Source organism: Lynx rufus, unplaced genomic scaffold (genome assembly GCF_022079265.1).
Source record: "Lynx rufus isolate CCGP_SWC_20201006 ecotype Redwood Valley unplaced genomic scaffold, mLynRuf1.p SCAF_4, whole genome shotgun sequence".
In the NCBI taxonomy this organism is placed as follows: domain Eukaryota; kingdom Metazoa; phylum Chordata; class Mammalia; order Carnivora; family Felidae; genus Lynx; species Lynx rufus.
This window is the reverse complement of record NW_025814856.1, coordinates 128,299,765-128,317,086: the sequence shown is the minus strand read 5'-3', so window position 1 is coordinate 128,317,086 and position 17,322 is coordinate 128,299,765. Positions and strand designations below refer to the sequence as shown.

Below are 17,322 nucleotides of genomic sequence, written 5' to 3'. Positions count from 1 at the left end.
CTGACACAGGATAAAAGCTAGAATCTAAGCCATCCTCATTTACAGAGAAATGGTCTTTCACAATTCACTCATAATTTTGGTAAGAAGATGAATGTCTTTGTTAAATAATCTTCGGAAGTAATTTAGATAATTCTGTGGGTGGCTGAGAATAAATGAACAGAAGCCTTTGATGTGATCCCTCTGCCCCCTTTTTTTTAAATGCAAGCAGGACAGAGATTTAGGAAATGCCATCAATGTGCCACTAAATCTGGAATATTTAAGACTGAATATTCTAAAGGTCTCTAAGAATATGCCCCAGACATTCATAAAGGAAGTGTCTGAGTAAGAGTAGTACATCCTTTATTTACCGGGTTTATGGAATGTGCCTATAGCAATAGCTTCTAGGTACGTTTTTTAAAAAGTAGTTTCCCCAAACATTTGACTAACCAGAACCCACATTTCATCGGTGTATAAGGCAACATCCAGGTAGAAAAGTTGAGTCTCATGCATGGCCTAAAGAGATCAGCAAATGCATAGAGGTAAAGAAAAGACAGAGGTGAAGTGTGAGCCAGAATAGGATGAATACCCTCTGAAAACAGAATCCACCTGGCTCTCCAAACCAATGGCTGCCCTACTCATTTACAGAGCAAAGAGACACAACTCAACTCTAAGAAATGTTTAAGGCCACAGTCATTTAGTCGTCTCTGCATTTAGTCATCTTGCAAATGGTTTTGAGTTTTTCAAAGCATGTCACAGTGCAAAGAGGCAGTTCAAGCTCTTGAGGAATTTATGATCTTCAGGAGAGATGAGTTCCTTGGCTTATCTGTCAAGTGCCACAGGAGTGACAGACACCAAAACAGGGTGGTTGTGAGAATAGAAAAAAGAGTAGTGAACAGTGTCAAAGACTCTAAGGCAAAGGTGTAATACAGATTTAAAAAAAAAATCACAAATTTTAAAGGAAATATGTTGCCCACTATTTAAATTGCAAAGAAAAGAATTAAAACAAACATTTAATTCATTCTCAGCACTGATATATCTGGGTATGCATTTGTACAGTTGAAATATGTAATGTACATTAAAAAGTCTTTTCTCTTTTTCATTCAGTGATATGTTGTGTTTCATACCACATTATATAATTTTCAACATCATTAAAAATTCATCTTATATACAGGCCATTTTAATGAGTATTTAATACTCCATTATGTGGTTAAACTACAACTTATTTAAGCATTGCCCTTTTTTTGACCATTTGAGTTCAATGCAACTTTTGAGATAACTTGAGATATACACTTTAGTGCCAACCATGTTTGTCTTGCTCTGATTATTTTAAGTACACATCACCAGAGTGAGTGAAACTTCTGGATCAAAGGACAGGAACATTTTTAGGGCTTTAGTTAGATGATGTTCCAGGAAGATTACAGCAATTTTTATATCTTCAAGGAAACTCTAGGTGTGTCTGTCTCATTAAACAATGGACTACCATAATCATCACTTTAATATATATATATGTATATATATATATACACATATATATATTAGTTTAATGAGTAAAACAATTACTCATAGTTATTTGAAATCTTTGAGTTCTTTGCTTAAATTCCATTAATATTCCATAAGCCACCTGCATTTTCCCTCTTATGAACAATCCGTTAATATCCCTTGCTTATTTGCTTTTTGGAGTTCTAGTGTTTTAATGATGTGTTTGAGTTCATTGTATATCAAAAATCAGAACCCATTATCATATCTGTAACAAATATTTCCAAATATCTTCCTCACTAATGGTTTGCCTTTCGATTGTCTTTGCTTTATGTCAGCAGGAGGGACAGAAGCAGAGGCAGAGATGCCTTAAAGCATCCGATGCTTTGGGAGGAGGAGCGTTCAAGGTGAGTGTGGACTTTCTGGACACATGCGTATCCCTGTCCTGGCAGATGAGTCTGAAAGTGGATGTGAAGAGCTGTGTTTGGTTCATAGTTTGGATTATCGTTAGTATACAGTGACAGACAATTGGAGGCTTAAAAGAAAAAAAGGAAGTGACGTGATCAGACCTACCTCTTAGAAACAGAGATCTAATGGTTGGAAGAAGGGTGGGTTGGAGGGGGAAAGGGTCTTACCAGTCTGTTCCTGGACTATTGAAGGAGCCTCTTTGGTGGTCTCCTTGGTTTAACTTCCATGACTTTGGGGTGCCTGGGTTGCTCAGTCAGTGAGCGTCCAACTCTTGGTTTCAGCTCAGGTCATGATCTCATGGTTTGTGGGTTTGAGTCCCATGTGGGTCTCTACACTGACAGTGGAGAGCCTAGTTGGGATTCTCTCTCTCTTCCTCTCTCTCTGCCCTTCCCCTGCTTGTGCTCTGTCTCTCAAAATAAATAAATAAACTTAGAGACTTACCTGACTTTTTCTTTATGCTTAAATTTGAATATTTAAATTTAAGTTAAAATAAGGAATGGAGTATAGGATGGACATTTCTTTCTTAGAGAAAGAAATAAAATAGATAAAGATGAGTGAAGATCCCAATAAACTGAAAGTGTTTGTGGGGCCAACATTAAAGGAATACAGGACTTTCTTTTCCAACATGTGCTTGTTTGGTGGACATATTTGATTAAATCCTAGAAATTATGTAGAAAAGTAGGAGCGATAAAATCATAAGAGATAGGCTTGCCTGAGGGCAGAAGGCATCAAGTGCTAGAGTTTAGGATTATTTGTAGGTGATGGGTAACCTTTATGTGTTAGACATGAATAAAGTAGCTTATTGGGAACATTAACTTGAGAATGTGTAATATTGATTGAAAAGAGAGAGAATAGAAGCAGGAAGATCAGTCATAAGTTTATTGCTTTGGTACAACATTTCTGGAGGGCAATTGGTGATATGTAGCAACAATATAATACATCCATCTTTTAAAAAAATTTTTTTTTACATTTATTTTTGAGAGACAGAGCGTGAGCAAGGGAGGGGCAGAGAGAGAGAGAGAGAGAGAGAGAGAGAATCAGAAACAGGCTCCAGGCTCTGAGCTGTTAGCACAGAGCCCAACATGGGGCTCAAACTCACGAACTGTGAGATCATGACTTGAACCAAGGTTGGACACTTAACCGACTGAGCCACGCAGGTGCCCCAATACATACATCTTTTGACCCAAGAATTTAACTCCGGGAATTTATTAAAGAAATAATAGAAAAAGTGTTTAAAGTTGTAGGTGCAAAGATGTTAACTGAACTGTCATTTATAATAGAGAAACAGTTTTAAAACTAAATATCCAACAATAATTCATAAGATGAAATACTATGTCATGACACAAATCTGTATTTACTAACCTTGAAATGGTTTCAAAATACACTTAAATGATGGGGAGCCTGGGTGGCTCAGTCCGTTGAGCGGCCAACTTCAGCTCAGGTCATGATCTCGCGGTCCGTGAGTTCGAGCTCCGCGTCGGGCTCTGTGCTGACAGCTCAGAGCCTGGAGCCTGTTTCAGATTCTGTGTCTCCCTCTCTCTGACCCTCCCCCATTCATGCTCTGTCTCTCTCTGTCTCAAAAATAAATAAACGTTAAAAAAAATTAAAAAAAATACACTTAAATGAAAGCAGAGAGATGCAAAACAGTATATTTAGAATGCCTCCACCTTTACTTTAATCATATATATCATCTCATCCTAGTAATCCTTGTAGAATTGTTATCTCAGTGGTGATTTCTAAAGCAAATATTGTTTAGAATAAATTTCACCAAATAAAATGTTCAAATTCCTCTCTTTCCTTCCTATCAGGAATGGAGTAAAATGGGACAGGGGCTAGGGCCTCAGTAAGTCTGTGCCTAATGTTAAATTAGTGTAAGTTCCATGTACTGTACATTTGTAATATACAGTAACATGCCACTTCTGCTTCATTTCGGTAACTGCAAAGGCACTTTTCCCCAAATACCGTTTATCATCCGATAGCCTCCAACTGAAGTCTTCAACAGTCCCCATAAGGTCAGCTATAGACGTGTGGCATGGATCTCTGTTAAAGCAGAACGATCATGGCTCTGGATTGAGAAATCTGCTTTCAGTCCCCATCTGCCACCTTATAGTGAATTTGGTAAGTCACTTAACCTCTTTGAGTCTGTGTTTCATCCTTAAGTGGGGATAATAAAATATCTTTCCTTTATGTGAATTGAACATAAATAAAATCCCTTCCTTGATTTAATTCTTGTCTCTTCAGACGAGGAAATTTAGACAAGGAATATAAATACTAGGGTAGCTTGTTTTATTTTTTATCTTAATTAGAAGTAACATATCCACAACTCATTGTATAAAATGCTGAAATATGTTTCCTTTATAATTAGTCTTTTTGGAATAAAACATAGATTATTTTCCCCAAATATCACAAACCTTTCCTATTTTCACAAGTGTACATGCAAATTAAAGAGGATCTCACCTTGGGGCGCCTGGGTGGCGCAGTCGGTTAAGCGTCCGACTTCAGCCAGGTCACGATCTCGCGCTCCGTGAGTTCGAGCCCCGCGTCAGGCTCTGGGTTGATGGCTCAGAGCCTGGAGCCTGTTTCCGATTCTGTGTCTCCCTCTCTCTCTGCCCCTCCCCCGTTCATGCTCTGTCTCTCTCTGTCCCAAAAATAAATAAACGTTGAAAAAAAAAAATAAAGAGGATCTCACCTTAATTATAAGTATTTAAGATAACATAATTATGTTACGTAACCTACCTCAGATTTACATTCAAGTCCATAGTGTATTTTCCAGAAAAAAAGGCCTACCATCTTTAGGTTCATCTAAAACATTTTGCTCAGGGAAACAAAATGCTATTTAAGATTTTTACTGTCAGGTAAACATATAAAGAATCCTACTTGGTTTTTACTTTCCCCATTCATAACCTAAATACTAGGCTTTTTAGGAGAACAAATGCACATGCTTGCAAGTGAGTAATTACTTTCTTGGTCATAATGCTATTGTATTAACATGAGATCTAATGTTATTCCTCCAAATTTAACCCAAATACTTATCAAAACTTTTTTTTATGCAAGTCTTAAGAGCCATATCAAGTCCAAAGCCTTAAAATTGGCAATTAACAGTAAAATTACTACCGTATCTCTAAATTATCTTTTCACATTTCATCCTTCCACCCCCTTTTTTCCTTTGAAATAAAAGAAGAAATAAGGTCATGTTTGGGGGCAAACAATATAGGGTGTTGACAAAGAACTGCAAAAATTGGGACACTGTCTTAAAATAAAATTGATGTCATTGTGGATGTTTGAGAGTTGAAAGTAACCTTCAATCAATCTGGGGCCCTAAATCCAAAAAAAATCAATGTATATAAAACTACAGATGAGCCAAGTTTTTGTAGGTATATATGTCCTTGGAGAGACCAAGTTAGTAGGTCAGCTGAGGTGTGCTAACCCCTGAATTGTATGTGGTGACCCAGGAGGGGAAGTGGGAAGATGTGATTATGATTCCTGGAAATAATGTAAAGAAAAATGTGGAAGAGCATAATGGTTCAGAGTGTCCATTTAATGTGTCATGTGCCTGGAAAAAGAAGACAGTGTTTTAGGAGAATTCTGAGTGGTCTCTGGAGGGTACAACTGGGTGTTCTATAGACCAAAAGGAGAGCTTTTTAAAAATCCAATAAAAAATTTTTTTTTTTAATTTTAGAGAGCACCAGCGGGGGAGAGGGGCAGAGAGAGAGAGAGAGAGAGAGAGAGAGAGAGAGAGAGAGAGAGAATCTTAAGCAGGCTCCATGCTCAGTGTGGAGCCTGGCACAGGACTCAATCCCATGACCCTGGGATCATGAACTGAGCTGAAATCAAGAGTTGGACACTCAACCGACTGAGCCATCCAGGCACCATTAAAAATCCATTTTAATGAAGCATAATTTATATACAATAAAATTCACCTTTTTAATTTTTATTTTTTAGAGAGAGAGAGAGCACATGTACATGCATACGAGCAGGGGAGGGGGTAGAGGAAGAGGGAGAGAAATAACTTCAAGCAGGCTCCATGCCCAGCACCAAGCCCAGTGCAGAGTGCAGCTCGATCCCACTACTGTGAGGTCATAACCTGAGCTGAAGCCAAGAGTCAACACTTAACTAACTGAGCCACCCAGGAGCACTTCATCTTTTTTAAAAGTAAAGATTTTTATTTTGAGATAATTGTGTATTCACACACAGTTGTGAGAAATAATACAGAAATATTCCTTGAACCATTTATCCAAGTTCCTCCAATGGTGAAACTATAGTAAAATATTGTAGGGGCGCCTGGGTGGCTCAGTCGGTTAAGCGTCAGACTTCGGCTCAGGTCATGATCTCACGGTCCTTGAGTTCGAGCCCCGCGTCGGGCTCTGTGCTGACAGCTTGGAGCCTGGAGCCTGCTTCAGATTCTGTGTCTCCCTCTCTCTCTGACCCTCCCCCGTTCAGACCCCCGTTCAGTTTTGCTCTGTCTCTGTCTCAAAAATAAATAAACATTAAAAAAATTTAAAAAAATAAAATATTGTAATATTGTACTATTGTACAATTGACCTTGACTATATCAATGTCAAAATCCTGGTTGTGATACTGTATTGTAGTATTATTATAAAATATAGTATATACTGTACTGTACTATTGTATACTGTGTAAAAAAACCAATATATTGACATTGACACAGTCAAGGTAAAGAGCAGTTCTATCACCACAAGGATCCCTCATGTAGTACTTATATAGCCATCCCCCCAGCTTCCCCCACTTTCCCACTCCACCATCTCTGACCCCTCCCAACCACTAATCTGTTCTCCAGTTCAACAGTTTTATCATTTCAGGTATGGTATTTAAATGGAGTCAGACAGTGTGTACCCTTTTAGGATAGGATTTTTTTCACTCAGCATAATTCCCTGGTAATTCATCCAAATTGTTATGAATATCAGTAGTTCATTCCTTTTTACTGCTGAGTAGTATTCCATGATATAAGGACCACAGTTTACTTAGCTAATCATCCACTGAAAGACAGAATGTACTAATTTTAACTTTGTGTTTTTGATGAATTTTAACAAATTGATACACCCATGGAATCATTGCCATAATCATAAATGGGACATTCATACAAAAGAAATGAAAATATATGTTCACACACACATTACGTGAATGTAGCAGTTTCATTCATACTAGCTAAAAACTGGAAGCAATCCAATGTCCAACCACAGATGAATAAATAAAAGAATAAATAATGATATAGCCATACAGTGCAATACCACTCACTCAGAAAAAAGAAATGAACTACTGGTATAAATATCATACATAATGAAAAAAGCAAGACCTAAAAGAATATATGCTCTATGATTCCAATTATGTGGATTTCTAGAAAAGATAAAGCTTTTTTAGCGTCAGAGAGCAGATCAGTGATTGCCTAGGGCTGGGAGGGAGGAGGGGAACGGTTGACTGCAAAGGGGCACGAGAAAACCTTTCTTGGTTTAAGAGAACATTTTAAACCCTAAACTGGGGAGAATCTGTTGCTCAGAATAGAAGGATGTTACTTTCACAGAAAACAAGGAAGTGCTGAGAAATAAATTTGTTTATGGAGGATGGTAAAAAGAGCAGAGTAGGGAAAATAGATGCCCAAAGGACCAAAGTATAGAAGAATAAAGAACTCCAAAGGTGAAAAGAGTGGAAACTTGAAAGAAACTTCTCAAAGCTTCAAACTACAGAAAGCTGATGGGAGCCTCATAACACCAGGGATGTGAGCCTCACCTATTTGACACTGAGTTTGTAATATGTAAATTTCCCTACTTGATTTTGTGATTTTTTTTATTAATAATTCTACACTTGTAAAAACGAAAAAGAATTTTTATTTTTAGAGAGAGAGTGTGATTGGGGAGAGGGGAAGAGGGAGAGAGAGAGAGAGAGAGAGAGAGAGAGAGAATATCCCAAGCAGGCTCCGTGCTCAGTGTGGAGCCTGACATGGGGCTCAATCCCATGACCCTGGGTCATGACCTGAGCTGAAATCAAGAGTCAGACACTCAACCAATTGAGTCATCCAGCTGCTCTGGTTTGTGATCTTTACACAGCTATGCTCCCTGTCCTTCTTTGGGTCTGGAAGGAGAACTTAGCCCTGTATATGCAGAAGCAAAGAATGTGGAGACTGCAGGTGTGGAAATTCTGCAGGAAAATTGACAGGAAAATTCTCTCTGATTCCACTAATTGGTAAGACATGAAATTACCTCCAATAGCAGAAAGCAAACAAGGAACATTTTCTTTGCTTTTCTTGGGACTCTTTCATGACAAGATACACTGTGATATTTTCTACTGATGCCCTGCTGGAAGCCCTCTCTACTCCTCCCAAAAGTATGGAGTGCTGATATAGTAAATGGCATGCCCAGATGGAAAGAAGCCCTTTTAGCCTAATACATATCCCCAAATCCCCTCTACCCTTGAAGGAGACAGTACTTCCCTGGTGTAGAGAGAAAGACTGGAGCAAAACAAAGACAATAGGACTGGAGGCATGAGTTCAGTCTGAAAGAGAACATAAGAACAGATGTCCAAAACCAGGTGAGAGTAGGGGTGAATACTAATGCCAGGGGGGCTGGAGGTGGGAGAGAAGTAAGATATGGTTACTGGGATTCAGAACTGGGGAAATAAATTAAAGTAAATAGGAAGCAAGAAGGAATCAAATTAAGTGGGGAGGATTGCTAGGAGTGGCTAAAACCACTGGTTAAAAGATCATTCTGGAATAGGATATTTGCACAGTGTAAAGTATCCTATCACAGATTTCTTATTACTTGTAAAGGGAAAATTTACTTTTTCACTGGAGTTATTCACTTGGTGGTGACATTTCCCAGGCGGTTAAAGTTAGTACCACCAAGACTGGCATAGACTGACAATGCATATACCAGTGTGATGTAGTGTCGAGTACCCATATCGCTCATGAAATGTTCTTACCAAAAATGTTTAACCTGAAGCCCTAATCCATATAGAAAAAAGTACAAAGGATAAAGGGGTAAGTGAAATCACACCACAAGAGACAGACAAATCCAGAGTGTGAGCTATTCTCTAAGAGGGTTTGCCTGGACCCCACACCTTATTAGTAACAAGGAGTAGAAATACAGGTTCTAGATAGAAGGAAGGGGATATTTTGCCTCCTAATACTGTAGGCAATAGATAAAGTGAACGGATGAGTTAGAATCTGGATGACCAAAGAAGAAACCTCAGTTAGACCCTGAGACCCAAAGCTTAACAAGAAAAAAATTGGAGGTTAAGACCAGGGTCTCACTATATAGCATTTATAGAATAAAAGTGAGAGGAACTAGTGAATCCAAAGACTCTGATCCTTATCATGGCAGAGGAAGCCACTTAGTGGGGTGTTTTCCAGAACCCTGATCTGTTCTCACCTAACCTGTGGGTGTGGGGAGACACTGATGCCTGACTGCATTGAATTCAAAAAGACTTAGAGAAGGTGAACCAGGGTCTTTGGTCCCAGAGATCAACCACATAAACACAGACATGACCTAACAGTAACATAACAAAGAATTTTGCCTTGCTATTGGATCAGCAGTGAGATAGATGCATTTGAAAAATAATTGACAAGATTTAGCTGTATTGTTTGTAATGGTCAATTAATTAATTAATTTATATGACAACTAATTTTTTTTTAAGGATTAAGACTAGTGTCCTTCAAGGGAAAGATGGTTAAGATGAGAGAGATTTGAAACCATAGGATTTGAAACCATAGAAGTTAGAGTAACGGAGAGCATTTAATCCTCAGGAGAATGTTTAGATAGAATTCAGTGTCTGTCTTCAAAAATCTGAAAAAGGGTATCTCTTGGAGGAGGGATGTGACTTATTCCATGTTAACTGCAGAGGGCAGAGCTGGGATCAAAGGGTACAAGGAGGTGGATTTGTCTAATTGCTGTGTAAGGAGAGACACAGAGTTCCCTGTTTACTCTTGGAACAATTATGACAGCTAACATTTACTGAGTGCTCATGATGTCTGCACTATAGTTGAAGTCTTTATATGTCTTAGCTAAAAAGTTGTGGATCAAATTCATAGTTACTATTACAAGTGCTCATAGCATCATTGGTAAAGGTTCCTTTTACTGGCTGCTTATTAACTTACTTCATTTGGATACTTACCTATTTACTGTTATTATATCATTATCATTTTACATATGAGGAAGGCTGATTACTTTTCTGGAATCATCCTACTTTAAGTTATTGGCTTATAATGATCTGGACCCAAGTCTTCCTGCTACTAATATTGCCTTCAGAGGTTATGCATATAATAAGAGGTCAGATCAGGGCTGTTCATTAGAAATATAATGTGAGCCACTAATGAGAGCCATATGTGTAATCTTACTTTTTCTATTAGCCACATTAAAAATGTAAAAATAAGCTATTGAAAATATTTTAATTATTACATATATATATTTATACTTATATTTTAACCCAATACAATAACCCAACTGACTCATCGCATCTTTAATTATTATCATTTGTTCAAGTGATGTAATCAACACAAAAATTATTAACAAGGTATTTAACGTTCTGTTTTTCACACTAAGTTCTGTGTCTATATTTTCATAACATCTCAGGACTAGCCACATTTAAAGTGATAGTTGCTCGGGGCTCTTGGCTGCTAATGAGGAGCCAGCACAGGGTTAAAATTTAAATCTCTTTGCAGGGGAGAGAGTGGGATTGCAAGTTAAAGAGGACCTGGGGCGCCTGGGTGGCGCAGTCGGTTAAGCGTCCGACTTCAGCCAGGTCACGATCTCGCGGTCCGTGAGTTCGAGCCCCGCGTCGGGCCCTGGGCTGATGGCTCAGAGCCTGGAGCCTGTTTCCAATTCTGTGTCTCCCTCTCTCTCTGCCCCTCCCCGTTCATGCTCTGTCTCTCTCTGTCCCAAAAATAAATAAACGTTAAAGAGGACCTTTACCTTCCACTTTATATTCCAGCGCCTCCTTGCTCCTGATTTACCTCCTTTGCCAGTTTGAAGTAACAACTGCCTTTGTCTTTTCTGGTATAGCCAACGTATATACTTCTGAATTTGGAGAGAGCAGGTGTTTTTCCTACAACCTTCCAAGGACTGTCATTTCCCTTCTGGCAGCTACACTGGGAGTTCATTTGTTTGAATTTTGCTTTGAAAGTCACAAAAGTAGGTTGCATTAATTAAATAACGTACTCCAAATACCAAATTGGGAGTGGAACGTCTTGCTTCATGAAAAGTTATGCAAAATTAGGGAGTCCCTGGTTTAATTGATTAGAAATAAATAGTGTAAATGCATAGGTGACTATAAGAGGGAGTAAAGGTTTTGTTATTTTTGCCACGTTGCTCACGGGTAGAGGCAGAGCGTCAGAACAAACACACCAGCCTCTTAAAGTAGCTTTAAAACAGCCCACCGAAGTTTCCCCTCGAAATTCCAAACCAGCTGCCAAAAATGAAAGCTTATAAAAAGATGCCACGCGCTCTCGGCCTCCCGGAGGTGGCGCTATGACGGTGACGGAGTTAATTAGTGCCTGCAAAGCGCCGCGTGTGAGCTCATCCGAGAAGTCATGCTCTGCACACATATTATTTATAGCCGATCTGAGGCGTGCACGGTGTTTGACATTTTTCTTCAAGTAGGGGGACTTCAAAAAGTCGTGGACATTTCCCTCCACCCTCCACCCCGCAGGCAAAGTGCAGTAGGCAGGCTCCAGGGCGCGGGCGGGAGGTGAAAGCGCCAACCACGCGTGCCGGCGTGCAGGTGCCGGGGGCGGCGGCGGCCACTCTGCAGCGTCCGCTCGGGAGGAGAGTTCGCGGTTGATCTCGGGATGCCTTGCAGATGCAAAATGTGTCTCTGGCCAGCAGGAGGAAGGAAGAGGAAGTGAGAGCAGCGGCAGCCGGCGGCGCAGCAGCCGGCGGATCCCCAGTGTAAGTGCGTGTGCGCGGGCGAGGATGGGCACGGGATAGAGGCAGAGCCACCCACACGGCCGCGGCCCGGAGCTGAGGGACAGAGCTTCTGGCCCCCCTTCAATGGTCACGGGTCGCCAGAGCTCTGGTCGCGCGGAACCCTCGCCGCCACCGCCGCTGTCCTGCGACCCCGGGCAGGTTCGTAAAGTTTCCTGGACTGGCGCCGCGCCCCGACTCGCCGACCTCAGCGCGGCCGGGGAGGGAGCTGAGGCTGGGGCACTGGAGGAGGCGTCCTGTTCTGGGGGACTCTGGGCGCCGCGGGGACACTTTTGTTTCCTCCCTGGGGGCTCCGCGGCTGGAGCAGGGGTAGCCGCGGCGCTCTGCGGGGCGAGGGCTGCGGGCGCTCCGGGGCGCTCAGCAGTTGGGGAAGTCTGGGCAGAGCCGGGCGGCTGGAGTGGGAGTGGGAGTGGGAGCGGAGGGAGGGGGCGCGGGAGAATGAGAGCAGGGCCCGGGGCCCGGGAACCCGCGGAGGCGATTTGGCCAGGGCCGGCTGGTGGGGGCCGCCGAAGGACTGCGCTGCTGGCTCGGGGGGGACTGGGGACAGGGGAGTGTGGGATTTGGGGGCTTGGAGATCCGAGAGGCTGCGCCTGGGAAGGTACTGGCAGCTCGGGCTCCGGCTTTTCTCTGGTACTCGCAGATGGGAGGGAATCCCTCGGCGATCGCGCTCTTGGGAGGGGACAGCGATGGGCTAGAGGGATGGAGGGCCCGAAGGGGCAGGAGGAAGCGATTGGGGCGGCTGGGACCCTCAGGGGCGACAGTTAGTAAATACTCGCCTCCTGGGAACATGCCGGGGTCTCCCGCTGGGACTCGGAACGAAGGAGGCGGGGGCAGGGGGGTTCTATGGGAGATACTGGCATGGAAGGGGGGGGGCACCAGGCGCGCCTTCAGAGTAGGGGCCAACGGAGCTTTGGGGGTCCTGGAATCCGAGCTGAGAGGGGCGGCGGAGATCGCTAGAGTAGCTTTGAGGAAGAGGAAATATAGAAGTCTGCCAGCCCTGGGGTGCGCGCGTGTGTTTGGGGTTGGGAAGTCCGTGTTGTGTCGCGGGCGCGCGCGAGGGCGGCGAGCGTGTGAGCAAGTGAGCGTGTGTGTGTGTGCTGTGCTGTGTGTGTGTGTGTGTGTGTGTGTGTGTGTGTGTGTGATCGCGAGGGGCTCCGAGCTTGGGACTTCCCGCCAAGTGACCCTCTCCCGCTTGGGGGCCGGACGTTTGAAGTTGGCAATTCCGGGCAGAGGTTGTTGGCGGTGGGACCTGCGTTGACCTAAAGCTGCAGGGCTTGGCCTCCCCCAGTGACCTGGCCCTGGGGTCCTCTGGACAGCTCTTAGGACTCACTGAGCATATTTTGTGCAGCCCTGTGCCTCGGACCATGGGCCTGCTAACACCGCTGGCCAAGAAGGATGCGGACTTAATCCGCTGTATTTAAGATTTCAGAGAAGCTTGAGACCAGGGTTTCTGCCTCCGGAGGCAGGGACTTGCAGGCTCCCAGGTTATTGCTGCTAGTGGCTTGGGGGTGGTGCGGTGGAAGAATTTCGGAGGTTTTTGTTTGTTTGTTTGTTTGTTTGTTTATAAAATAAAATAATTAATGATATGCATTTATGCATCAATCATTTGAGGGTAACTTTAGGAACTAGAGGGGCATAACCCCACTGGGGTTCACTTTTAGATCAAAAGGCTGGCAGTAGCTATTGTTAAGGGCCTCTTCTGGTTGTGGTTTTTCATTTTTCCCCTCCATACCCACTTCCCAAGGTTATTTCAAGGATTTTTGTTTCCCAGTTTACAGAACTGGGGACTCAGAAGCCCAGATACCCTGCCGTCAGGTGGCAGCCTTTTTTTTTTTTTTTTTTTTACACGGTTGCCCTTCTGAACTTCTGCTCTTTACTATTGTACATTTCCTATCTCTTGAGGGCTGTTACAGGTTAAATGTTGCCTTTTTTCCTAGTACATTTATTACTCAGATTTTTTTTTTTTTTTAAATTAGATGGACTGGTTGTCTTGGGAAATTGTGAGGGAATGACTTGACCTGCAGTGTTGGAACTCTGCAGTGGGGGGTGGGGTCTGTAGGGAAGGGAACTGGGGAAAAAGTTAGTAGGTGTCCGGGAAGGGGAAGTTGTGAGGCAGTCCCAGACCTGGGTCTGGTGGAATTTAGGATCCCTTTTTGGGCTACAGGATGGGTAGTCCTGTTAGTGGCCATATCTTCACACACACACACACACACACCCGCCCCCATCCCCTTGTCCTATTCCTACTTTTCTTAAAACTGCAGCCAATCTGATTGCCTTACATTCTTCTTTTTCACCAAGTTCTTTCCCCGGGAACTTTGCATATGTTATTCCTTTTGCACAAAGAACTTTTCCCCACATGTCCAGATGGCTCACTCCCTTGCACACTTCAGGTCTCTTCTACCCAGTTGTCAGCTTATAGGCAGCCTTTCCTGACCTCATGTAAAATAGCAACCAGCCACTCCATGGTCCTCTTAAGTAACTCAGTTCCGCCCCCCCCTTCAGCATTTATTACCCCCTGGTATTACATATTCATTTGTTTATTTGATTATGTCTGTTTTCCCATTAGAATGGAATTTCCATGAGGGTAGGGACCTTGACTTGTGTATAGGTCCAGAACCTAGACTGATGTACTGACCGAGAGATGCCTATTATGGGAAATATACCAGGCAAATATTGCAGCATCAGTGGTAAGTGAACCCAGGTAACAGGCTTTTGCTTTCTTTCTTTCCTTTGTCCTTCCTACCATGCCCAGCCATTCTTCTTGCAGACCTCTTTCTGCCCTGAGTAGACTCAATTTTAGCCTGAAGAAAGGAACAGAGAGGTGATTCCTTGAGAGAGTAGAAGACCAGTATAGTTTATTGATAACACGTAGCCACTTCTGATCTGGTGTTTGTTTTATCATATTCCTTGGAGAAAGTCTTTGCAAAAGTACGTGTTGCTTTACTCAAAGAAATGCCCCCTCAGGAAAAAGGGCATTGCTGTGAGTGGGGTGAAGTCAGATATCCACTCTATCTTGTTCTGCTTTCCCAGAAGATGGAGGTGAAGGCAGAGGAGGAGAGGACGTAAGGAAGAAGAAAAGCGGCAAATGTCTAGGAGAAGAAAAATGAAAGGGAGAAAACAGATGAGGGGCTTCTATAGTGCTTCTAAATCATAAGCATTTATGAAATTACAGTATTGAGATAAGATAATACTTAAGTGGTTTAAAGTAATTTACCCCCTTTGGGTGTTTGTTGTGAATGGGTGGGGAGAGGTGGAAGAAGAGAGTGCTTTGAAGCCCTTGCAGAGAGGATGTGGCTGGGGTGTGCCAAGGGGCTCTACTGAGTGCACACGTTGCTTACCTTACCATCTTTCTTAACACTGAAGGTTTAGAGCTAATCATTCCTATGGAGGACATTTCCTGTTCTGATCTAAGACACTGGGTACCCTTAAGGTTTGTAACAGGAAACCTGCCACCACTTTTTAATGCCTGAAACCATCCAGGTGGGTAGTTTGGTTTTTAAGACATTCATTCTATTGAATTGGGAAAAGGTGGGGAATTACTAAACCCTGTCTACATCACAAAGCCTCAAGTGTTTGCTGCTAATTATGCAACTCCATCTCTGCTTCCTTCTTGTCAACTAGTCTAGTGTTTTTGAAGTTTGGGGTTGCAGTCCAGGAGTAGACCATAATATCAATTTATCATGTCCAAACCAGCAGTTTAAAACATGAAATAGAAGGGTACAATGGAAAATAGGGTGTTTTACAAAACAGACACTGAATCTTAATGTCAAATGCGTTGCTTAAGGTTAAAAAAAAGTCTATTAAAAGGTCTATTTTAATAACTCTGGAGGCCCTAGGAATCTACATTTTCAACCAATTTGCCAGAGATCCTGATAAAAGTGGTTCACAAGGCCATACTTTAAGAAATATTTAGCTGCTCCCACCCCTTACCAATGCTATTGGTTTAATTTCCTGCAAGAGCTGCTATTTACAAATGTTCAATTAGATGCAGTGAAAGTGTTAGCCATTGACTTAACTTTTAAAATGCTACTGTTTATAGAACTTGATGATATGCCTGGCTGTGATTCTGCCATATTGGCAAAACTGGAAATCTGGTTGGTATGTTTGTCACTTAGCGATATGGCGAGGCAGTAGATTCATCGGAAATAACTCTTTAACCTTACTTAGAATAAAATGAATGTACTCTTTTCTGGCCAAGTTTTAGTTTAGTGCTTTGGTGGTCTTTGGAAGCTTAATCGACTTTTCCTTTCATATTTTATACCCGGTATTCCCCATATGCCTATCTTAATTATTTTTGGACATTTGCAAAGACACTAGTCATCTTTTCTTGTGGCAGCCATGCTGCTGTGATACATAATTAGATAAAACATTTTATTTTATTTATTTATTTTTACGTAGGCTTCATGCCCTTCAAGACCTGAGTTGAGATCAAGACTCAAGATGCTTGACCAACTAAGTGTCGGTTAAGGTACCTCTAAATAAAACATTTTAGAGGACTTGGGCTTGGGCCTGACCAACCAAAGAAGAAAAAAGGGTGAGAACTTTAGCACCATCCAAAACAAAGATTTTAAAGACCAACCATCCAGGAGAGAGAGTGTGGCTCCCGTGAAAGGCATGTGGCCCCTGAAAGCCTTTGACTATGCTCAGCACAGCATTATTAGGTACAGCGAAGCCATCCCTGCATGCATAACACACAGAGGGGTTGCGGTTTTCAATCTCCTGGATAATTTAGGTTGTGGGAGTGTTAACAATTCTAACTTATTTATAATAACCAGTCCTGAGGCCCATAAGACATTGTTAGGATCCGGGGTTAGGTTAACTGTGTTTTCTAAACTTTCACAGGATAAGTGCAGGTACAGTTTGACCAGAATTTTGTCACTGGCCTAAGGAAGTGAACAGTGAAGTATCCAATAGGAATCTGTGTGGGAGAGGGAACGCTAGCACATTAAATAGAATTAACCACAGCAACAACCTGGCGTAGTGCTGAGTGGAGAGATTAGTCACATGTATAAATAGAAGGAGATGACGATTCCCAGTCAGTGTTCTAGGCCCCCACAAACACTGATTTCCAGAATCTGAGCAAGATTATTATTGGAACCTCAATTTTAGGAATTGAGGCTACAGTTCTGGCTATTTTAGTTCTAACAGTTAATTCAGGGAATAAAACTTCCCTCAGTTAGAAAACGTTTACTACTTGCTGGACTCCAGGACTGCTGTGTGTCGGGTGGGTTGTACTTGTTGGGTAAGGGACAGTGGTTGGAGGGCACCATGATTAGGTAAGCCCTGATTGAGCATTGCCTCAGTGGTCTTGGAGTCACAGGATCCGTGCGATATTTTCCTCCTTGCATCAAGAGCTGACACCCTTCTTCCCAGAATGCTGCTTTGGAAACGGTGGAGAATAGACAGCAGAGTATTATCCTACTTTACAGATGTGGCTTGGAGGAATGAAATGTCACGGGGATATTTG

At 42.3% G+C, this 17,322-nt stretch overlaps 1 protein-coding gene across 1 annotated transcript in view; it reads left to right on the top strand.

Moving 5' to 3' along the window:
* The first annotated feature begins 11,921 nt into the window (after positions 1-11,921).
* ELMO1 (engulfment and cell motility 1) overlaps positions 11,922-17,322 on the top strand; it is a 532,635-nt gene continuing 527,234 nt past the window's right edge. The window contains exon 1 of the mRNA XM_047095403.1: positions 11,922-11,996. The gene's annotated coding sequence lies outside the window, so the exon portion shown is untranslated. The remainder of the gene's footprint in view (positions 11,997-17,322) is intronic.